Below are 25502 nucleotides of genomic sequence, written 5' to 3'. Positions count from 1 at the left end.
AGAGCGACACAGTGGTCAGCACTGCTGTCTCACAGCGACACAGTGGTCAGCACTGCTGTCTCACAGCGACACAGTGGTCAGCACTGCCGTCTCACAGTGACACAGTGGTCAGCACAGCTGTCTCACAGCCACACAGTGGTCAGCACTGCTGTCTCACAGCGACACAATGGTCAGCACTGCTGTCTCAGAGTGACACAGTGGTCAGCACTGCTGTCTCACAGCGACACAATGGTCAGCACTGCTGTCTCAGAGTGACACAGTGGTCAGCACTGCTGTCTCACAGTGACACAGTGGTCAGCACTGCTGTCTCACAGCGACACAATGGTCAGCACTGCTGTCTCAGAGTGACACAGTGGTCAGCACTGCTGTCTCACAGCGACACAATGGTCAGCACTGCTGTCTCAGAGTGACACAGTGGTCAGCACTGCTGTCTCAGAGTGACACAGTGGTCAGCACTACTGTCTCACAGCGACACAGTGGTCAGCACTGCTGTCTCAGAGTGACACAGTGGTCAGCACTGCTGTCTCAGAGTGACACAGTGGTCAGCACTACTGTCTCACAGCGACACAGTGGTCAGCACTGCTGTCTCAGAGTGACACAGTGGTCAGCACTGCTGTCTCAGAGTGACACAGTGGTCAGCACTGCTGTCTCAGAGTGACACAGTGGTCAGCACTGCTGTCTCACAGCGACACAGTGGTCAGCACTGCCGTCTCACAGCGACACAGTGGTCAGCACAGCTGTCTCACAGCGACACAGTGGTCAGCACTGCTGTCTCACAGCGACACAGTGGTCAGCACTGCTGTCTCAGAGTGACACAGTGGTCAGCACTGCTGTCTCACAGTGACACAGTGGTCAGCACTGCTGTCTCACAGCCACACAGTGGTCAGCACTGCTGTCTCACAGCCACACAGTGGTCAGCACTGCTGTCTCACAGCCACACAGTGGTCAGCACTGCTGTCTCACAGCCACACAGTGGTCAGCACTGCTGTCTCACAGCGACACAGTGGTCAGCACTGCTGTCTCACAGTGACACAGTGGTCAGCACTGCTGTCTCAGAGTGACACAGTGGTCAGCACTGCTGTCTCAGAGTGACACAGTGGTCAGCACTGCTGTCTCAGAGTGACACAGTGGTCAGCACTGCTGTCTCACAGTGACACAGTGGTCAGCACTGCTGTCGCAGAGTGACACAGTGGTCAGCACTGCCGTCTCAGAGTGACACAGTGGTCAGCACTGCTGTCTCAGAGTGACACAGTGGTCAGCACTGCTGTCTCACAGTGACACAGTGGTCAGCACTGCTGTCTCACAGTGACACAGTGGTCAGCACTGCTGTCTCACAGTGACACAGTGGTCAGCACTGCTGTCTCACAGTGACACAGTGGTCAGCACTGCTGTCTCACAGTGACACAGTGGTCAGCACTGCTGTCTCACAGTGACACAGTGGTCAGCACTGCTGTCTCAGAGTGACACAGTGGTCAGCACTGCTGTCTCAGAGTGACACAGTGGTCAGCACTGCTGTCTCACAGTGACACAGTGGTCAGCACTGCTGTCTCACAGTGACACAGTGGTCAGCACTGCTGTCTCACAGTGACACAGTGGTCAGCACTGCTGTCTCACAGTGACACAGTGGTCAGCACTGCTGTCTCACAGTGACACAGTGGTCAGCACTGCTGTCTCACAGTGACACAGTGGTCAGCACTGCTGTCTCACAGCCACACAGTGGTCAGCACTGCTGTCTCACAGCGACACAGTAGTCAGCACTGCTGTCTCACAGCGACACAGTGGTCAGCACTACTGTCTCACAGTGACACAGTGGTCAGCACTGCTGTCTCACAGCGACACAGTGGTCAGCACTGCTGTCTCACAGCGACACAGTGGTCAGCACTGCTGTCTCACAGCGACACAGTAGTCAGCACTGCTGTCTCAGAACGACACAGTGGTCAGCACTGCTGTCTCAGAATGACACAGTGGTCAGCACTGCTGTCTCAGAGTGACACAGTGGTCAGCACTGCTGTCTCACAGTGACACAGTGGTCAGCACTGCTGTCTCACAGCGACACAGTAGTAAGCACTGCTGTCTCAGAACGACACAGTGGTCAGCACTGCTGTCTCAGAATGACACAGTGGTCAGCACTGCTGTCTCACAGTGACACAGTGGTCAGCACTGCTGTCTCACAGTGACACAATGGTCAGCACTGCTGTCTCAGAGTGACACAGTGGTCAGCACTGCTGTCTCACAGTGACACAGTGGTCAGCACTGCTGTCTCACAGCGACACAGTGGTCAGCACTGCTGTCTCAGAACGACACAGTGGTCAGCACTGCTGTCTCAGAACGACACAGTGGTCAGCACTGCTGTCTCACAGCGACACAATGGTCAGCACTGCTGTCTCAGAACGACACAGTGGTCAGCACTGCTGTCTCACAGTGACACAATGGTCAGCACTGCTGTCTCAGAACGACACAGTGGTCAGCACTGCTGTCTCAGAGTGACACAGTGGTCAGCACTGCTGTCTCACAGTGACACAGTGGTCAGCACTGCTGTCTCAGAACGACACAGTGGTCAGCACTGCTGTCTCAGAACGACACAGTGGTCAGCACTGCTGTCTCACAGTGACACAGTGGTCAGCACTGCTGTCTCACAGTGACACAGTGGTCAGCACTGCTGTCTCAGAACGACACAGTGGTCAGCACTGCTGTCTCACAGTGACACAGTGGTCAGCACTGCTGTCTCACAGTGACACAGTGGTCAGCACTGCTGTCTCACAGTGACACAGTGGTCAGCACTGCTGTCTCACAGTGACACAGTGGTCAGCACTGCTGTCTCATAGCGACACAGTGGTCAGCACTGCTGTCTCACAGCGAGACAGTGGTCAGCACTGCTGTCTCACAGCGACACAGTAGTCAGCACTGCTGTCTCAGAGTGACACAGTGGTCAGCACTGCTGTCTCACAGTGACACAGTGGTCAGCACTGCTGTCTGACAGCGACACAGTAGTCAGCACTGCTGTCTCAGAACGACACAGTGGTCAGCACTGCTGTCTCAGAGTGACACAGTGGTCAGCACTGCTGTCTCACAGTGACACAGTGGTCAGCACTGCTGTCTGACAGTGACACAGTGGTCAGCACTGCTGTCTCAGAGTGACACAGTGGTCAGCACTGCTGTCTCAGAACGACACAGTGGTCAGCACTGCTGTCTCACAGTGACACAGTGGTCAGCACTGCTGTCTCAGAGTGACACAGTGGTCAGCACTGCTGTCTCAGAACGACACAGTGGTCAGCACTGCTGTCTCACAGTGACACAGTGGTCAGCACTGCTGTCTCACAGTGACACAGTGGTCAGCACTGCTGTCTCAGAGTGACACAGTGGTCAGCACTGCTGTCTCACAGTGCCACAGTGGTCAGCACTGCTGTCTCACAGTGACACAGTGGTCAGCACTGCTGTCTCAGAACGACACAGTGGTCAGCACTGCTGTCTCACAGCGACACAGTGGTCAGCACTGCTGTCTCACAGCGACACAGTGGTCAGCACTGCTGTCTCAGAACGACGCAGTGGTCAGCACTGCTGTCTCACAGTGACACAGTGGTCAGCACTGCTGTCTCAGAACGACACAGCGGTCAGCACTGCTGTCTCACAGTGACACAGTGGTCAGCACTGCTGTCTCACAGTGATACAGTGGTCAGCACTGCTGTCTCACAGTGACACAGTGGTCAGCACTGCTGTCTCAGAACGACACAGTGGTCAGCACTGCTGTCTCACAGTGACACAGTGGTCAGCACTGCTGTCTCAGAACGACACAGTGGCCAGCACTGCTGTCTCACAGTGACACAGTGGCCAGCACTGCCGTCTCACAGTGACACAGTGGTCAGCACTGCTGTCTCACAGTGACACAGTGGTCAGCACTGCTGTCTCAGAGTGACACAGTGGTCAGCACTGCTGTCTCACAGTGACACAGTGGTCAGCACTGCTGTCTCAGAGTGACACAATGGTCAGCACTGCTGTCTCAGAGTGACACAGTGGTCAGCACTGCTGTCTCAGAGTGACACAGTGGTCAGCACTGCTGTCTCACAGCGACACAGTGGTCAGCACTGCTGTCTCACAGTGACACAGTGGTCAGCACTGCTGTCTCACAGTGACACAGTGGTCAGCACTGCTGTCTCAGAGTGACACAGTGGTCAGCACTGCTGTCTCAGAACGACACAGTGGTCAGCACTGCTGTCTCAGAACGACACAGTGGTCAGCACTGCTGTCTCAGAGTGACACAGTGGTCAGCACTGCTGTCTCACAGTGACACAGTGGTCAGCACTGCTGTCTCACAGTGACACAGTGGTCAGCACTGCTGTCTCACAGCGACACAGTGGTCAGCACTGCTGTCTCAGAACGACACAGTGGTCAGCACTGCTGTCTCACAGTGACACAGTGGTCAGCACTGCTGTCTCACAGTGCCACAGTGGTCAGCACTGCTGTCTCACAGCGACACAATGGTCAGCACTGCTGTCTCACAGTGACACAGTGGTCAGCACTGCTGTCTCACAGCGACACAGTGGTCAGCACTGCTGTCTCAGAACGACACAGTGGTCAGCACTGCTGTCTCACAGTGACACAGTGGTCAGCACTGCTGTCTCAGAGTGACACAGTGGTCAGCACCGCTGTCTCAGAACGACACAGTGGTCAGCACTGCTGTCTCAGAGTGACACAGTGGTCAGCACTGCTGTCTCACAGTGACACAGTGGTCAGCACTGCTGTCTCAGAACGACACAGTGGTCAGCACTGCTGTCTCAGAACGACACAGTGGTCAGCACTGCTGTCTCACAGTGACACAGTGGTCAGCACTGCTGTCTCACAGTGACACAGTGGTCAGCACTGCTGTCTCAGAGTGACACAGTGGTCAGCACTGCTGTCTCAGAACGACACAGTGGTCAGCACTGCTGTCTCAGAACGACACAGTGGTCAGCACTGCTGTCTCAGAGTGACACAGTGGTCAGCACTGCTGTCTCAGAACGACACAGTGGTCAGCACTGCTGTCTCACAGCGATACAATGGTCAGCACTGCTGTTTCGCAGTGACACAATGGTCAGCACTGCTGTCTCACAGCGACACAGTGGTCAGCACTGCTGTCTCATAGCGACACAGTGGTCAGCACTGCTGTCTCACAGTGACACAGTGGTCAGCACTGCTGTCTCACAGTGACACAGTGGTCAGCACTGCTGTCTCACAGCGACACAGTGGTCAGCACTGCTGCCTCACAGCGACACAATGGTCAGCACTGCTGTCTCACAGCGACACAGTGGTCAGCACTGCTGTCTCAGAACGACACAATGGTCAGCACTGCTGTCTCACAGTGACACAGTGGTCAGCACTGCCGTCTCACAGTGACACAGTGGTCAGCACTGCTATCTCAGAGTGACACAGTGGTCAGCACTGCTGTCTCACAGCGACACAATGGTCAGCACTGCTGTCTCAGAGTGACACAGTGGTCAGCACTGCTGTCTCAGAGTGACACAGTGGTCAGCACTGCTGTCTCACAGCGACACAGTGGTCAGCACTGCTGTCTCACAGTGACACAGTGGTCAGCACTGCTGTCTCACAGCGACACAGTGGTCAGCACTGCTGTCTCACAGCGACACAGTGGTCAGCACTGCTGTCTCAGAGTGACACAGTGGTCAGCACTGCTGTCTCAGAGTGACACAGTGGTCAGCACTGCTGTCTCACAGTGACACAGTGGTCAGCACTGCTGTCTCAGAGTGACACAGTGGTCAGCACTGCTGTCTCACAGCGACACAATGGTCAGCACTGCTGTCTCACAGTGACACAGTGGTCAGCACTGCTGTCTCACAGCGACACAGTAGTCAGCACTGCTGTCTCAGAACGACACAGTGGTCAGCACTGCTGTCTCACAGCGACACAGTGGTCAGCACTGCTGTCTCAGAACGACACAGTGGTCAGCACTGCTGTCTCAGAGTGACACAGTGGTCAGCACTGCTGTCTCAGAGTGACACAGTGGTCAGCACTGCTGTCTCAGAACGACACAGTGGTCAGCACTGCTGTCTCACAGTGACACAGTGGTCAGCACTGCTGTCTCAGAGTGACACAGTGGTCAGCACTGCTGTCTCAGAACGACACAGTGGTCAGCACTGCTGTCTCACAGTGACACAGTGGTCAGCACTGCTGTCTCAGAGTGACACAGTGGTCAGCACTGCTGTCTCAGAACGACACAGTGGTCAGCACTGCTGTCTCAGAAGGACACAGTGGTCAGCACTGCTGTCTCAGAACGACACAGTGGTCAGCACTGCTGTCTCACAGCGACACAGTGGTCAGCACTGCTGTCTCACAGCAACACAGTGGTCAGCATTGCTGTCTCACAGCGACACAATGGTCAGCACTGCTGTCTCACAGCGACACAGTGGTCAGCACTGCTGTCTCACAGCGACACAGTGGTCAGCACTGCTGTCTCACAGTGACACAATGGTCAGCACTGCTGTCTCACAGCGACACAGTGGTCAGCACTGCTGTCTCACAGTGACACAGTGGTCAGCACTGCTGTCTCACAGCGACACAGTGGTCAGCACTGCTGTCTCAGAGTGACACAGTGGTCAGCACTGCTGTCTCACAGTGACACAGTGGTCAGCACTGCTGTCTCAGAGTGACACAGTGGTCAGCACTGCTGTCTCAGAGTGACACAATGGTCAGCACTGCTGTCTCACAGTGACACAGTGGTCAGCACTGCTGTCTCAGAGTGACACAGTGGTCAGCACTGCTGTCTCAGAGTGACACAATGGTCAGCACTGCTGTCTCACAGTGACACAGTGGTCAGCACTGCTGTCTCACAGTGACACAGTGGTCAGCACTGCTGTCTCACAGTGACACAGTGGTCAGCACTGCTGTCTCACAGTGACACAGTGGTCAGCACTGCTGTCTCACAGTGACACAGTGGTCAGCACTGCTGTCTCAGAGTGACACAATGGTCAGCACTGCTGTCTCACAGTGACACAGTGGTCAGCACTGCTGTCTCACAGTGACACAGTGGTCAGCACTGCTGTCTCAGAGTGACACAGTGGTCAGCACTGCTGTCTCACAGTGACACAGTGGTCAGCACTGCTGTCTCACAGTGACACAGTGGTCAGCACTGCTGTCTCAGAGTGACACAGTGGTCAGCACTGCTGTCTCACAGTGACACAATGGTCAGCACTGCTGTCTCACAGTGACACAGTGGTCAGCACTGCTGTCTCAGAGTGACACAGTGGTCAGCACTGCTGTCTCAGAACGACACAATGGTCAGCACTGCTGTCTCACAGCGACACAATGGTCAGCACTGCTGTCTCACAGTGACACAGTGGTCAGCACTGCTGTCTCACAGTGACACAGTGGTCAGCACTGCTGTCTCACAGCGACACAATGGTCAGCACTGCTGTCTCACAGCGACACAGTGGTCAGCACTGCTGTCTCACAGTGACACAGTGGTCAGCACTGCTGTCTCACAGTGACACAGTGGTCAGCACTGCGGTCTCAGAGTGACACAGTGGTCAGCACTGCTGTCTCAGAGTGACACAGTGGTCAGCACTGCTGTCTCAGAACGACACAGTGGTCAGCACTGCTGTCTCAGAGTGACACAGTGGTCAGCACTGCTGTCTCAGAACGACACAGTGGTCAGCACTGCTGTCTCACAGTGACACAGTGGTCAGCACTGCTGTCTCAGAGTGACACAGTGGTCAGCACTGCTGTCTCAGAACGACACAGTGGTCAGCACTGCGGTCTCAGAGTGACACAGTGGTCAGCACTGCTGTCTCAGAGTGACACAGTGGTCAGCACTGCTGTCTCACAGTGACACAGTGGTCAGCACTGCTGTCTCACAGCGACACAGTGGTCAGCACTGCTGTCTCAGAACGACACAATGGTCAGCACTGCTGTCTCACAGCGACACAGTGGTCAGCACTGCTGTCTCACAGCGACACAGTGGTCAGCACTGCTGTCTCAGAACGACACAATGGTCAGCACTGCTGTCTCACAGCGACACAGTGGTCAGCACTGCTGTCTCACAGCGACACAGTGGTCAGCACTGCTGTCTCAGAACGACACAATGGTCAGCACTGCTGTCTCACAGCGACACAGTGGTCAGCACTGCTGTCTCAGAACGACACAATGGTCAGCACTGCTGTCTCAGAACGACACAGTGGTCAGCACTGCTGTCTCAGAGTGACACAGTGGTCAGCACTGCTGTCTCACAGCAACTCAATGGTCAGCGCTGCTGTCTCACAGTGACACAGTGGTCAGCACTGCTGTCTCACAGCAACTCAATGGTCAGCACTGCTGTCTCACAGCGACACAGTGGTCAGCACTGCTGTCTCACAGTGACACAGTGGTCAGCACTGCCGTCTCACAGTGACACAGTGGTCAGCACTGCTGTCTCACAGTGACACAGTGGTCAGCACTGCTGTCTCAGAGTGACACAGTGGTCAGCACTGCTGTCTCACAGCGACACAGTGGTCAGCACTGCTGTCTCAGAGTGACACAGTGGTCAGCACTGCTGTCTCACAGCGACACAATGGTCAGCACTGCTGTCTCAGAGTGACACAGTGGTCAGCACTGCCGTCTCACAGTGACACAATGGTCAGCACTGCCGTCTCACAGTGACACAGTGGTCAGCACTGCTGTCTCACAGCAACTCAATGGTCAGCACTGCTGTCTCACAGTGACACAGTGGTCAGCACTGCTGTCTCAGAGTGACACAGTGGTCAGCACTGCTGTCTCAGAGTGACACAGTGGTCAGCACTGCTGTCTCACAGCGACACAATGGTCAGCACTGCTGTCTCAGAGTGACACAGTGGTCAGCACTGCTGTCTCAGAGTGACACAGTGGTCAGCACTGCTGTCTCACAGCGACACAATGGTCAGCACTGCTGTCTCACAGTGACACAGTGGTCAGCACTGCTGTCTCACAGTGACACAATGGTCAGCACTGCTGTCTCACAGCGACACAATGGTCAGCACTGCTGTCTCACAGTGACACAGTGGTCAGCACTGCTGTCTCACAGCGACACAATGGTCAGCACTGCTGTCTCACAGTGACACAGTGGTCAGCACTGCTGTCTCACAGCGACACAGTGGTCAGCACTGCTGTCTCACAGTGACACAGTGGTCAGCACTGCTGTCTCACAGCGACACAGTGGTCAGCACTGCTGTCTCAGAGTGACACAGTGGTCAGCACTGCTGTCTCAGAGTGACACAGTGGTCAGCACTGCTGTCTCAGAGTGACACAGTGGTCAGCACTGCCGTCTCACAGTGACACAGTGGTCAGCACTGCCGTCTCACAGTGACACAGTGGTCAGCACTGCTGTCTCACAGTGACACAGTGGTCAGCACTGCTGTCTCACAGTGACACAGTGGTCAGGACTGCTGTCTCACAGTGACACAGTGGTCAGCACTGCCGTCTCACAGCGACACAGTGGTCAGCACTGCTGTCTCACAGTGACACAGTGGTCAGCACTGCTGTCTCACAGCGACACAATGGTCAGCACTGCTGTCTCACAGTGACACAGTGGTCAGCACTGCTGTCTCAGAGTGACACAGTGGTCAGCACTGCTGTCTCACAGCGACACAGTGGTCAGCACTGCTGTCTCAGAGCGACACAGTGGTCAGCACTGCTGTCTCAGAGTGACACAGTGGTCAGCACTGCTGTCTCACAGCCACACAGTGGTCAGCACTGCTGTCTCAGAGTGACACAGTGGTCAGCACTGCTGTCTCACAGCCACACAGTGGTCAGCACTGCTGTCTCAGAGTGACACAGTGGTCAGCACTGCTGTCTCAGAGTGACACAGTGGTCAGCACTGCTGTCTCACAGGGATGATGTGGATGTGCTGGTGTTGGTTTGGGGTAAACACAGTAAAAAGTCTGACAACACCAGGTTTCAGTCCAACCGATTCATTTGATAGTAAACTCACCAGCTTTTGGGTTAGCCCCTTCGTCAGGTGTATGGAGAGTTCTGGCCTCAGACAGAGCATATAAAGCACAGACAATTTACAATTTACAGATTAGCCACAGGGACTCAGGTTTGATTCCCGGTTTTGGTCACTGTCTGTGTGGAGTTTGCACATTCTCCCCGTGTCTGCGTAGGTTTCCTCTGGCTGGAGCAGTTTCCTCTCACAGTCCAAAAGTCTGGTTAGAACCATAGAAAATTACAGCTCAGAAACAGGCCTTTTGGCCCTTCTTGTCTGTTCTGAACCATTTTTTGCCTAGTCCCACTGACCTGCACCTGAACCATATCCCTCCACACCCCTCTCATCCACGAACCCATCCAAGTTTTTCTTAAATGTTAAAAGTGATCCCGCATTTAGCACTTTATCCGGCAGCTCATTCCACTCTCCCACCACTCTCTGCGTGAAGAAGCCCTCCCCCCCCTAATATTCCCTTTAAACTTATCTCCTTTCACCCTTAACCCATGCCCTCTGGTTTTTTTTCTCCCCTAGCCTCAGTGGAAAAAGCCTGCTTGCATTCACTCTATCTATACCCATCAAAATCTTATACACCTCTATCAAATCTCCCCTCATTCTTCTACGCTCCAGGGAATAAAGTCCTAACCTATTCAATCTTTCTCTGTAACTCAGCTTCTCAAGTCCCGGCAACATCCTCGTGAACCTTCTCTGCAATCTTTCAACCTTATTTACATCCTTCCTGTAACTAGGTGACCAAAAAAAAAGTTTTAAAAAGTCTGAGGACATGTACCAACTGACTCAATAACGGCTCATAATAATAATAATAATTATTATTAATAACTCAATAATAGGTTAGGTGCATTGGCCATGGTAAATTTTCCCTCAGTGAGGCTGAACAGGCGCTGGAGTGTGACAACTAGGGGATTTTCACAGGAGCTTCATTGCAGTGTTAATGTAAGCCTTACTTGTGATACTAATAAGTAAGCAAAACTTAAAGCAATGTCTGAAAGCAATATTTTTGATGGGTGGGTGTGCGTGAGTGTTAGACCTGCACCCACCAACAACCAAAAATACTATTTAAATTAATTAGCCACCAATGGACCAGAATTTTACATTGTCCCTCTGTCTTTGCAGTGAGCAGATGTTCCGAATGTCAAGGCAGCTTTTACGGTTAAACTACATCCTGGATCCAGGGCAGGGTGAAAGGTGAGGCCTCAGATATATTCACCAATGTGTCTGGGGACTGAGCTCTGTGTATGATCACGTGTTCATGCCCTGGGACAGAATCCCAAATTCCATCAGGAAGCCAGGTTAGACCCCAGCAACTTTTCTGTTTTGGCATTAATGTGAGGATTGTGTGCTTCACTCCAGGGGTAATTCCACCAACTAATTAGGGGCTCCAACCACATTCCATCGACTACCACCAACACAGTTAAAATATAGGACACCTCCTCCGACTGACTTGGAACAACCCCACTGGTGAAAGCATTACAGAACCTGTCATTCATATATCACTGTTCACAGACAAAAATACCCCGTGGAAGATCGTAACACCATGTGATAACAGACTCTGAGACAAAGGGCCAAGCCCACCACACTGCACATTAAATGGCAGACGCGACCAAGACAAATTCCATGGATTTCTCAGCAACTTTCCCAGATGTCAGTGACCGCTGTGAGTCACAACACCTCGTTAAAACTCTGTCTCCCTCAGGTTTTGAGCCTTTACTTTTGAAGATTGAGATCTCTGAGTTCCCACAAAAGCCACTCCAACTCAGACTGTCTCAGACGTCCAATAGTTTGACAGGTATGATAGGTGAAGAAAATACATTTCAATGTGACCTACTGGAAGGAAATGAGGGAGAAAGGCAGAGTGATTGAGGGAAGTGCCAAGGGTCAGAAATAAGGAGAGATACGCACAAAGAAGCAGAGAGAGAGACACCAAGACTTCCGGCAGCTGGAGGTGGTAAGCCTGCCTGAGATTACTGGAGTGGGCAGGCTTGAAACAGCAGAAAGAATCCCATAAAAATATACATTTTGATAGATTGATTTGATTTATTTTGGTCACATGACACAGTGAAACACATTGTTTCTTGCACGCTCTGCAGACACAACATACCATTCATAGAGTACATAGGGGAGAAGGAAAGCAGAGGATGCACAATGTAGTGTTACTTTGAAAGGTTGGCCGTAGAGAAGAATCAGCTGAATATCAGATAAGTCCATTCAAAAGTCTGACGGCAGCAGGGAAGAAGCTGTTATTGAGTCGGTTGATACATGACCTCAAACTTTTAAAACTTTTTTCCCAATGGAAGAACAAAGAACAACGAACAAAGAAAATTACAGCACAGGAACAGGCCCTTCGGCCCTCCAAGCCTGCACCGACCATGCTGCCCAACTGAACGAAAACCCCTTCTGGGGACCATATCCCTCTATTCCTGTCCTATTCATGTATTTGTCCAGACAACCCTTAAAACTCACATTGCATCTGTTTCCACTACCTCCCCCAGCAGCGGGATCCAGGCACCCGCCACCCTCTGTGTAAAAAATCTGCCTCGTACATCTCCTTTAAACCTTGCCCCTCGCACCTTAAACCTGTGCCCCCCCGAGTAATTGACTCTTCCACCCTGGGAAAAAGCTCCTGATTATCCATTCTCTCATAATCTTGTAGACTTCTATCAGGTCGCCCCTCAACCAGTTCTTTCCAGTGAGAGAAGTTTCTCCAACCTCTCCTCATAGTTAATGCCCTCCAGACCAGGCAACATCCTGGTAAATCTTTTCTGTGCCCTCTCCAAAGCCTCCACATCCTTCTGGTAGTGTGGTGACCAGAATTGAACACTATATTCCAAGGGCGGCCTAACTAAGGTTCTATAAAGCTGCAACATGACTTGCCAATTTTTAAACTCAGTGTCCCGGCCAATGAAGGCATGCGTGCCGTATACCCTCTTGACTACCTTCTCCACCTGCATTGCCACTTTCAGTGACCTGTGTACCTGTACACCCAGATCCCTCTACCTATCAATACTCTTAAGGGTTCTTCCATTTACTGTATATTTCCTATCTGTATTAGACCCTCCAAAATGCATTACCTCACATCTGTCCGGATTAAACTCCATCTGCCATCTCTCCGCCCAAGTCTCCAACTGATCTATATCCTGCTGTATCCTCTGATGGTCCTCATTGCTGTCCACAAATCCACCAGCTTCTTTGTCATCCACAAACTTACTAATCAAATTAATTATATTTTCCTCCAAATCATTTATATATATCACAAACAGCCAAGATCCCAGCACTGATCGCTGAGAAACTCCACTTGTCACAGCCCTCCATTCAGAAACGTACCCTCCCACTGCTACCCTCTGTCTTCTATGACTGAGCCAGTCCTGTATCCACCTTGCCAGCTCACTCTCTGACCCTATGCGACTTCACCTTCTGCCATGAGGGACCTTGTCAAAGGCCTCACTGAAGTCCATCCACTGTCCTACCCTCACCAATCATCTTTGTCACTTCCTTGAAAAACTCAATCAAGTTAGTGAGACACGACCTCCCCTTCACGAAACCATGTCGCCTCTCACTAATACATCCACTTATTTCCAAGTGGGAGTCAATCCTGTCTTGAAGAATCCTCTCCAATAATTTCCCTACCACTGATGTAAAGCTCACCGGCCTGTAATTACCTGGATTATCTTGCTGCCCTTCTCAAACAAAGAAACAACATTGGCTATTCTCCAACTAGGCTCACAATATCTCTCGTTATCCAAGGTCCCCAAAATTGCCATACTTATCTTTCCTTACAGGAAAGTGTTGGTCCTGAACCTCTATCAATTTACATTTGAAAGCCCCCCACATGTCAAATGTTGATTTGTCCTCAAACATCTGCCCCCAATCTATATTCTTCAGTTCCAGTCTAATATTATTGTAATTAGCCTTCCCCCAGTTTAGCACCATAACTTGAGGACTACACTTTTCTTTACCCATCAGGTTCTTAAAACTTACTAAATTGTGATCACTGATCCTGAGCTGCTCCCCTACTGAAACATCGATTCCCCAATACCAGTTCCAGTACGGCTCCTTCCCTAGTTGGACTATCTACGTACTGTTTTAAGAAGCCCTCCTGGATGCTCCTTACAAACTGTGCCTCATCCATACCCCTAGCACTCAGTGAGTCCCAGTCAGATTAGGAGAAGTTAAAATCTCCCACCACAACAACCCTGTTATGTTTACATCTTGCCAAAATCTCTCTGCATATCTCTTCCTTCATCTGCCACTGGCTGTTGGGTGGCCTATAGTTAAACCCTCAACATTGTGACCACACCCTTCCTATTCCTGAGCTCTACCCATATTGTCTCGCTGTATGACCCTCTGAGGTGTCCTCCTGGAGTACAGATGTGATATTCTCCTTAACCAGTAGTGCAACTCCCCTCTCCCTTTTCATCCCCCTCTATCCCGCCTGAAACATCTGTATCCTGGAATGTTTAGCTGCCAATCCTGTCCTTCCCTTAACTAAGTCTCTGTAATAGCAACAACATCACAGTACTAATTCAAGTCTAATTCCAAATACTAAGCCAAACATACATTCATCTGCCTTACCTGTTACACTTCTCACATCGCAACAAATACACTTCAGTCCACCAGACCCTCTTTGATTAGTAACCCCACCCTGCCTGCTCTTTCTCTGAGTCTCACTGGCCCTATTCCCTGGTTCCCCTTCAGTTAATTCACTTTTGCTTTGGTTCCCACCCCCCCTGCCAAACTAGTTTAAATCCTCCTGTGTGACACGAGCAAACCTCCCCGTCAGAATATTTATGCCTTTCCAGTTTAGGTGCAACCCATCCTTCTTGTACAGGTCCCACCTGCCCCGGAAGAGACACAAATGATACAGATATTTGAAACCCTTCTCCTGCACCAGCTGTTTAGCCACGTGTTGAACTGTACTATCTTCCTATTCCTGGCCTCACTCGCACGTGGTACAGGGAGCAATCCTGAGATTACAACCCTAGAGATCCTGCTTTTTAACTTTCTACCTCACTCCCGAAACTGCTGCTGCAGGGCCTCATCACTCTTCCTGCCTATGTCGTTAATACCAATATGTACCACGACCTCTGGCTGCTCACCCCCCACCTTCAGAATGCTTTCTGCCCATTCAGAAACATCTGGACCCTGGCACCAGGGAGGCAACATACCAACCTTGAGTCCCTTTCATGTCCACAGAAGCACCTATCCGCACCACTAACTATAGAATCCCCGATAACGATTGCTCTAGTCCTCTTTAAGAACATAAGAACATAAGAAATAGGAGCAGGAGTAGGCCATCTGGCCCTTCGAGCCTGCCCCGCCATTCAATAAGATCATGGCTGATCTGTCGTGGCTCAGTTCCACATTCCCGCCCTCTCCCCATAACCCTTAATCCCCTCTCTTATCAAAAACCCATCAACCCACTTCTTAAAAATATTTAGCGAGGCAGCCTCCACCACTTCAACGGGCAGAGAATTCCAGAGATTCACCACCCTTTGAGTGAAGAAGTTCCTCCTCAACTCCGTTCTAAACTGCCTCCCCTTTATCTTGAGGCTGTGCCCCCTAGTCCTACTGTCCTTTCTGAGCGGGAAGAGTCTCTCCACCTCTATCCTATCCATCCCATTCATCATCTTATACGTCTCAATGAGATCTCCCCTCATTCTTCTAAACTCTAACGAGTACAAGCCTAGTTTATTCAGCCTCTCCTCATAGCTCAACCCCCTCAACTCCGGTATCAGCCTAGTAAACCTCCTCTGCACTCCCTCCAGGGCCAAAATATCCTTGTCCGTCCCTGTTTAACAACAGAGCCGGTTATGGTACCACTGCTCAGGCTGCTGCTGCTGTATGGAGGGGAGGTCCTATGAGGAGAGACTGAGGGATTTGGGGTTGTTTTCGTTGGAAAGAAGGCGGCTAAGAGGGGATCTTATTGAAACATATAAGATGATTAGAGGTTTAGATAGGGTGGACAGTGATAGCCTTTTTCCTCGGATGGAGAAAGCTAGCACGAGGGGGCATGGCTTTAAATTAAGGGGGGGTAGTTATAGGACGGATGTCAGGGGTAGGTTCTTTACCCAGAGGGTGGTGAGGGATTGGAATGCCCTGCCTGCTGCAGTTGTAAATGCGCCTAGTTTGGGGGCGTTTAAGAGATCTGTGGATAGGTTTATGGACGAAAAGGGATTGGTTTAGGTTAGAGGGTCATTGCTTTTTTCTTAATTGGTCGGCACAACATCATGGGCCGAAGGGCCTGTTCTGCGCTGTAATGTTCTATGTTCTATGTTACCCACTAATAGACCATCACCCCACAGTGTCCAAAATGGTAGACTTGTTACAGAGGGAGAAGACCCTTCTGGCAGCCACTCATCTATCTGCCTGCATGGCAGGTAGTGTGCATGGTGTGACCATGTTTTTAAAGTGCTGTCTATGATGCCTTTCACCACTTTCATGCTCCAAAGTGCATCCGGCTGCTATTCCAACCTACCCATGTGGTCTGTGAGGAGCTGAGGTAGGGTGCACTTCCTGCAGCTGTAGCGTCCGAGACATTGGAAGTGTCGTGGATCTCCCACGTCTCACAGGTACAGCACTCAACCCTACCGACTGACATTTCGAGCACAAATTAAATTACTTAAGAACATTTATAAAACCTTCACGTTTACCTTCTCACAGTGGCCTTTTTTTTTGGTTAGAGGAATAAGGAGGGAAAAGCACCAGACCTTCCACTTCCCATTTCTTACGAGATGTGGCTGGGCCAACTTCACACAGAAAGCACCAGTGAAGTCCCTCAGCCACCTCCACCAGATGTTCTAACTTCTGTTTATCACAGGATGTTCTTGTCCGTGTCCCACTTCTCAGTAGATGTGGCTGGGTCAACTTCTCCTAAAACCTACAAGTGAAGAAGTCCCTCAGGTACCTCCATCAGATTCTGTAAGTCATGGTTATCCCTGGAAGTGTTCTTTCGCTTCCCATTTCTTACCAGATGTGTTTGGAGCGACGTCTCCCCAGAAAGCACCAGTGGATTCCCTCAGCCGCCTCTTACAGGATACAGAAACTCTCAGCTTCTTCGACCAGATGCTGTTATGCCTGTATTTAACGAGATATCTTACTAGATATTGCTAGGGCAATGATTTTATGATTCTCTAATTCTCTAACTCTTGAACTAAAGCATCTTGGAGTCGATTAGGGTTAAAAGGTTGGAGACATATAACGTTGGATGCAAGGGACCAGCAGATTAAGTCCCCGAATCAGGAGTTGGGGTTAGTTAACTGGAGAACTGAGAACATGGCATCTCCACTGAATGGTTTTTAGTATCAACGTTATTTTTTAAGGTTTAATTTCATTAGGTGTTGTGGCTCACAGTGCTCACTGACATCTATGAGGGTAGTTGAGAAATCCATGGAATCTATCTCGGTCACATCTGCCATTTGGTGTGCAGTGTTGTGTGTTTGATCACAACTTCTCTGCTAATGTACACGTACCTCATGTGAAATCTGAATATTGGAGTATTAGTTAAATATTGTATATTGTTTGAATTTGCTGTCTTTGTTATACATTATTTTAAAGCATTTGTTTCAAACAAATAGGGTCCATAGGACTCTTAAATCGGCCTCACAGGTGGAGGATCGAGGGATTGAGTTTAGGAGTCAGGAGGTAATGCTGCAGCTTTATAAGACCCTGGTCAGACCCCACTTGGAGTACTGTGCGCAGTTCTGGTCGCCTCATTACAGGAAGGATGTGGAAGCTATTGAGAGGATGCAGAGGAGATTTACAAGGATGTTGCCTGGATTGGGAGGCATGCCTTATGAGGATAGGTTGAGAGAGCTCGGTCTCTCCTCCCTGGAGAGACGAAGGATGAGAGGTGACCTGATAGAGGTTTATAAGATGTTGAGAGGAATAGATAGGGTGGATTCTCAGAGGCTTTTTCCCAGGGCTGAAATGGTCGCTACGAGAGGACACAGGTTTAAGGTGCTGGGGAGCAGGTACAGAGGTGATGTTAGGGGTAAGTTTTTCACTCAGAGGGTGGTGGGTGAGTGGAATCGGCTGCCGTCGGTGGTGGTGGAGGCGAACTCGCTGGGGTCTTTTAAAAGACTTCTGGGTGAGTATATGGGATTTAATGGGATTGGGGGTTATAGATGGGTCTATGGCTTAGTAGGTATCGAAGTGATCGGCGCAACTGGTGGGCCGAAGGGCCTGTTTGTGCTGTAGTGTTCTATGTTCTATGTAAACCTTAGTTTATTCTTTCAACTGGCATTCCCAATATTTGTCTAGTCTAAACACAACGTTACTGGTCACTAACTTGACGATAAGGAAATTGAGTATGGAGTTCTTCTGTGGACAGGTGGGGTGCAAAAAAAAAAAGTGATTGATATGAACACAGCCAACACTGAGTGGGAGAATGCCTGTCCTTATTGAAGTACAGTGGGTAACAGGATGCTGAAACGTCAGGATGGATTGAACGTTGGGAAGGTGTTTCCATTTGCAGGGGAGACAAGGGTCGGAGGTCACGGCCTCAGAGTTAGGGAATGAGCCTTTAGAACCAAGATGAGGAGGAATTTCTTCAGCCTGACGATGGTGGAACTGTGGAAATCGTTGCCAAAAAAGGAGGTGGAGGCCTGGATACTGAGTGTGTTTATGATGGAGATAGATAGGCTCTTGATTGGCAAGGGGATCACAGGTTATGGGACAACTGAGTTGAGAAACTTAACAGCCATGATGGCATTGCTGCCTCACAGAACCAGGGACCTGTGTTTGATTCCCGGCTTGGCCGAATGCCTGTGTGGAGCCTGCACATTCTCCACGTGTCTGCGTGGGTTTCCTCTGTTTGCTCTGGTTCCCTCCCAGACTCCAAAGATTTTGGGTGAATTAGTGTGCTAATTTCTCCCTCTGTGTACCCGAACAGGAGCTGGAGTGTGGTGACTCGGGGAGTAATTTTTATCCAATTTCTTACAGCCAACCTGATGGCGATCGTGGTCCTGTCCCGGGGAAGGTGCGGCCTCACCAAAGGGATCACCTGTTATATGGTCACCATGGCGATAACCGATCTCCTGGTCTGCATTTTTAACGTCGCCCTGGTCATCTTTTCCTGTCATTTCCCGTATTCCTTCCTGATCTACACCAGTGTGTGCCGAGTCACTGCCGTCTTGCAAGTATCCAGCGTCCACTTGTCCGTCTGGTCCACAACATTATTTACCCTTGACCGTTTTGTCGCCATTTCTTGTCCAAAACTAAAATTAAAATACTGCACCGGGAGAACTGCCACTGTGATTCTCATGGCCATGAGTGTACTCAGTCTTGCCATGAATATTCCGGTATATTTCCGTTATGAGCACTACTCTCTTGTTGCCAATGTGCAATGGGGCTGTCAAACAGTGAAAGAATATGTTTCTTCACCAGCATGGCGAGCTTACAGGTGGATCGCTCGCCTCTCAGTCCCATTGGTGCCATTCCCCTTGTTAATGCTGTTGAATATTCTTACTGTCCGGCACATCTTGGTGGCCAGTAGGTCTCGCAGGGCCCTGAAATCTCACGGCCCTGGGGAGGCCAGCAGTGACCCCGTGTTGAAGAGCAGAAGAACAACCATCGTCCTGCTCTTCACCGTCTCGGGGAGCTTTATGGTTCTGTGGACGCCAATCACAATACTGGACCTCCTGTTCGACTTCACCGAGATGCCTACCTTGGAAGCTGCCAGCTCATTCCTCTTGACAATGAGAATCACACTCCTGATGATGTATTCCAGCACCTGTATGAACACATGCATTTATATATTGACCCAGAGGAGGTTCCGGGAAGAGATTCTGAACATGGTGAAATATCCATTCATTCTCCTGTTCAAATTCCATAAGTAATTTTAGAAGAATGAAAATGCTGGATAGACTGGACGTGGTAGACATCCATTGTTAGGAGAGATTGGGTTCTGAGAACACAGCCTCAGTGTAAAAGAACGACCTTTTAGAACAGAAATGAGGAGGAGTTTCTGCTGCCAGAGGATGCTGAACCTGTGGGATTCATTGCCACTGTTGGCTATGGAGGTTCTTGATTGGAAAGGTCATCAAAGTTTACGGGAAGAATGTGGGAAAATGAGGTTGAGGAATATATCAGCCACGATCGAATGGAGGAGGAGACGAGATGGGCCCAATGAATTAATTCTGTTCCTTTATCATATGGTCTTAATTATTGGGAGATGGGAATGGAGGTTGGGGGGATCTAATTGTTGTTTGATTTCTCAATTGGACCTCAGCAAGCAGAAATCATGGAAAATAGAATCATAGAAACCCTACAGCACAGGAAGAGACCATTCAGCCCATCGAGTCTGCACCGACGACAATCCCACCCATTGCCTACCACCCATATCCCTACATATTTACCCACTAATCCCTCTAACCTACACACCTCAGGACAATTTTAGCACGGCCAATCAACCTAACCCATACATCTTTGGACTGCGGGAGGAAACCGGAGCACCCGGAGGAAACCCACGCAGACACAAGGAGAATGTGCAAACCCCACACAGACAGCGACCCGAGCCGGGAATCGAACCCAGGTCCCTGGAGCTGTAAAGCAGCAGTGCTGACCACTGTGCTACTGTCACACTGTCAATTCTCGCTGTTCATGGCTTTTCTGTCTTTCACAAAATCAGGGTTTTTATTCAGCTGAAGGCGTCTGGACTTATTTTGTTGTCCTTGACACATGGGGTTCCCATTGATGAGAAACTCAGCTGGACTTGCCACTTGAACACATTGGCTACAAGAGCGGGTCGGAGACTCGGAACACTGCGGCGAGTAACTCACCTCCTGACTCCCCAAAACCTGCCCACCATCTACAAGGCACAAGTCCCCACTTGCCTGGATGGGTTCAGCCCCAACAACACTCAAAAAACCTGACGCTCTCCAGGACAAAGCAGCCCCGTTTGATTGGAATCACATCCACAAACACTCACTCCCTCCACCACCCACACTCAGGAACAGCAGTGTGGACCATCTACAAGATGCACTGCAGCAATTCACCAAAGATCCTTAGACAGCACCTTCCAAACCCATGACCATTCCCATCGAGTGCAGCAGATACATGGGGAAGACCATCGTCTGCAAGTTCCCCTCAGAGCCACTCACCATCCTGACTTGGAAATTTATCGGCCGTTCCTTCCCAGTCGCTGGGTCACAATCCTGGAATTCTCTCCCTGACGGCACTGTGGGTCAACCCACAGCACATGGACTGCAGCGATTCAAACAGGCAGCTCACTACCACCTTCTCAAGGTCAACGAGGGATGGGCAATAAATGCTGGGCCCAGCCAGTGATGTTTATATTTTTAAAAAATTAATTTGTGGGATATGGGTGTTGCATGTATTGGCCATGCTAAATTCTCCAGTGTGGCCAATATGGGATTTTCACAGTAACATCATTGCAGTGTTAATGTTAGCCTGCATGTGACACGAATAAATAATCTTCAAAAAACAGTTGAACAGAATAAAATATGCAGATTTGATCAGAGTTAACGTGGATGTTTTGTTTGGAACCGAATCTCAAGGTTTTCCTGGGAGGAGAAATGTGTCCGTGTGAGAAAGCAGCAATCCAGCCTCTTCTGCTGTGGGGGGGTGGGGGGGACCCGATGTTTATTGTAACTTTGGGCTGTGTCGGAGAGCTGGCCTCCAAATCCAATGACCTTCCCCATCAGCAGAGGGAGAATCAGTCACCGTGGGTGATCCATTCCATATCCGGGGTACAGCTTTACCAAGTTGAAGTGAACCCACGTCCCCAAGTCTTCTCCATTGACTGGAACAGCCTGTCAGTCCCACTCCTGGTGTTAGCCACTTAGCTCAGGAGGCTGGCTGGATAGTTAGCGATGCAGAGTGACAGCGTGGGTTCGATTCCCGCACTGGCTGAGGTTATCCATGAAGACCCTGCCTTTCCCCTTGCCTGAGGTGTGGTGACCCTCAGGTTAAATCAGCCCCAGTCACCTCTGCCCCTCAAAGTGCAGAGCAGCCCATGGTCACCTGGGATGGTGGCGACGTTACTTTATAATAGTGCGGTCCCCAGAAGTGGACACAACACTCCCGCTGAGGTCTAACCGGTGTCTGGGAGGACAGTAGAGGTCTCAATTTCATGTTTTCTCTGAAAAACAGCACTCATAGAAGTGCAGCACCCCCTCAGTGCTGGAACGGAGTGCCAGCCTCATTACTGATGTCAAGTCCTGTCCTGGGACCCATCACATTCTGACCAGGAGCTGAGAGGATTTGCTTTGCCAGCGTGCAGTTTGAAATTTGGGAAATTAGTGGCAAATTTAGGAGTTTGGGAAAAAATCAGGAAGAATATCCCAGAAGGCTTAAAGGCGTATGTTAGAGGGATTAGTGGGTATAATCTGTAGGGATGTGGGGGTAGGGCCTGGGTGGGATTGTGTTCGGTGCAGATTCGATGGGTCGAAGGGCCTCTTTCTGCACTGTAGGGTTCGATGGAAATTTGGCATGTCCGCTTCAACTCTCACCACAGAAAGCATGCTTTCTGGGTGTGTCACAGTTTGGTACGTCTCCTGCTTGTCCAAGTCCACAAGAAAGTGCAAAGGGTTGTGAACGTAGCCCAGCCCATCACGCAAACCAGCCTCCCATCCATTGGCTCTGTCTATACTTACTGTTGCCTCAGAAAAGCAGCCAGAATAAGCAAGGATGCCACGCACCCCGGACATTCTCTCTTTCTACTTCTCCCATCAGAAAGAAGGTACAACAGCCTGTGACCACGTACCAACCAACTCGAGAACAGCTTCTTCCCTGCTGCCATCAGACTTTTGAATGGACCGACCATATATTAAGTTGATCTTTCTCCACACCCTCGCTGTGACCGTAACACTCTATTCTGCACCCTCTCCATTCCTCCACCTCTATGTACTCTATGTTAGATATCACTTCTCTGTATAGTGCACAAGAAACAATACTTTTCACTGGGAGGGATTAAATGGCCTCATTTGTCCCAGATCCAGAAAATCCCAACCGAGGCCAATGGAATTTTCCATGGCCTGCCCCGTTGCCCGCTCCGATTCCCGTGATGGGCAGGGCTGGTAAAATCCTGGTCACCGTATCCCTATCTGTGTGACATTAATAAATCAAATCAAATCAAACTGCTTCTGTCCGCTGACCCTACAGCCCACTGCTAACACCACTAATGTCTTCCTGTACCAATGTGCCCTGGTCATCACGGAAAAAATCCAAGGCTGAGATAGACAGATCCCCGGATTTTGAGAAAGTCAATGGATATTGGGGAAGGAGACGGGAAGTAGAGGAAGGAGATCCTGCTGATTGTATTGAATGGTGGAGCAGCAGGCTGGTGGGGGCCAGATAGTCCACTCCTGCTCCTAGTTCTTATCATCTGATAACCTTGTATTCTCTTATTACTTTCAAGAAATAACAATATTATTGAGTCGGCTGTGACTGTGACATTAGGAGGTTTACAATAATGTATTGAGACTCACTCTGTTGAATCTGTCACTAACAGAAACCCATTGAAACAAACGGATAACAATGGCCTGAATCTTTTGCCCGTTGAGTAGCCAATGATGCCAGAAGTGGCCATGATGCCAGTGAGTGTGAAGATGGCACTGTGTAAGGCTGATTGCTGCTGGGGAGGGCAGGGAGAGGGTGGGTGCTGAGGAAAGGGTGGTGTGGGCTGGCCTTTCCTGTTGGAAAGTTCGAGTTTGGGGCTCGATTCTTCCAAAAACAGTCTGAGGGCTGAATTGGCGGGAAAAATGCTGGTAATGATGCTGATTTTACCAGTGGGAGTTTGACTGGAATCTCCCCACTCTGCAACACAGAGGTCACAACCGGCAATATCATTCAAAGCTTGTGGGGGGAACGGGGGCGGAGGGGGTTGGCGGGGTGGGGGGGGTGGGGGGAGCTGATTCGCCCCAGAATTTGCCAGTTCTGGAACTCTACGCCTGTGCAGTCGGCCCGAACTGCCAGTCTCCCACTTGCTGGTCAGCTCGATCACTGGTCAGCCTGGGAACACCCCCCAACAGCTGCCCATCCAGAGCCCCCTCCGTCACCACCCCCCCCCCGCAACCCCCCGAACACCCAACAGCCCAATTGTGGCCTCACTGTCCTGGGCCAGGCCCACCCCCACCCCCCACCCACCCCTCCCATCCCGGAACAGCCCAGTCTCCAGCCCCCCCCACACGCAACAGTGACGATCTCCCCCACTCCCCCAGATCCCCTCCTTAACCAACCCCACCCACCACATTGGAGGCGCAGGTCCCCACGCTCCCCCCCCGGGGACAGAGTGGCCCCCCCACCAGACCACCCCCAAGCCCACTCCAATCACTGCACTCTCCCCAGCCCCAACTGATCCTATCTGCAGACTGGCAATGAGACACCCCCCGCCCCACCCCCAGCAGTCATCACCTAGGCCCCACCCACATTAGGCCCCACCTTGCTGCTCTTTCTCCTATATTATTGTTTAGTCCCTCCTCTGGATCAGAGATGTGTAATGATGCAAGTTCAGACTGGATCACACCAGCATTTATGAACAAGGAAACGCTTGTACAGATGCTCGCAGCCCTGTCCCCCTTCACCTCAGCCCAGCCACTGCTCCAGTTCCTACACATCTTCTATAAACCTTCTGATACCTTCCGCCGAATGGAGATCTCCACTCCCGGGGGTGGTTACGCACTCTCTGTTCCAATTGGTCCCGCAAGTCCCTCTTCTGCTCTGCTGCTCTTAAAGGACCAATCATGTTCTCAAGTTGAGTTTGTAAAGATCTAAAAGAAAGTTTAAAAAGATATAAAAGGAGTGTAAATAAAAAGTAAGAGTGAAAGAAAACAGTGCGTGGTCCCTGTAAGAACTGTTTTGAGTTCTGTGCTGAAACGCAGAGTGCACACAGATTCCAGGTTACAACATTTGTTTCAAAAGGGCCAAGCATCAGGGTTGCCTTGGTAACTGGCTCTGCAGGTTTTTGCTAGCCCATAAGTTTAAAGAATATACTTAGTTAACAGGTTATGAGTTCACAGAAAACACTCAACAATTGGCACAGTGGGTGGCACTGCTGCTTCACAGCGCCAGGGACAAGGGTTCGATTCCCAGCTTGGGTCACTGTCTGTGCTCAGTCTGAACTTTCTCCCCGGGTCTGCATGGCTTTCCTTCGGATGCTCCAGTTTCCTCCAAGACTCCGAATGACGAGCTGGTTAGCTGCATTTGGACGAGCAAAATTGTCCCTCAGTGTCTCCAAACAGGTGCCAGAGTGTGGCGACTGGAGGATTTTCACAGTAACTTCATTGCAGTGTTAATGTAAACCTTCTGGCTAATAAACCGACTCACAAATAAGCTTTTTGGGTAAGATGTTTCGGGAGGGATATGGGCCAAAAGTAGGAAATTGGGACTTTCTTAGGAGTTTAAAAAGGGGTGGCACGGACAAGTTGGCCGAAGGGCCTGTCTCCATGCTGTAAACCTCTATTCAGAGCCAATCAGATTTGAGTTTGATCGTGTTGACAACATCAAACCAATCGGGGTGTAAGAAAATTGCGAGGTCATCACAGGGATAAAGGCCAAAGTAACAGCTGTTACAAGGGAGAACATCTTGGACGAACATCTCCAG

This window comes from Carcharhinus amblyrhynchos, unplaced genomic scaffold (assembly GCF_965287045.1).
Source record: "Carcharhinus amblyrhynchos unplaced genomic scaffold, sCarAmb.v2.hapA scaffold_39, whole genome shotgun sequence".
Classification (NCBI taxonomy): Eukaryota; Metazoa; Chordata; class Chondrichthyes; order Carcharhiniformes; family Carcharhinidae; genus Carcharhinus; species Carcharhinus amblyrhynchos.
This window is presented reverse-complemented; position numbering follows the sequence as displayed.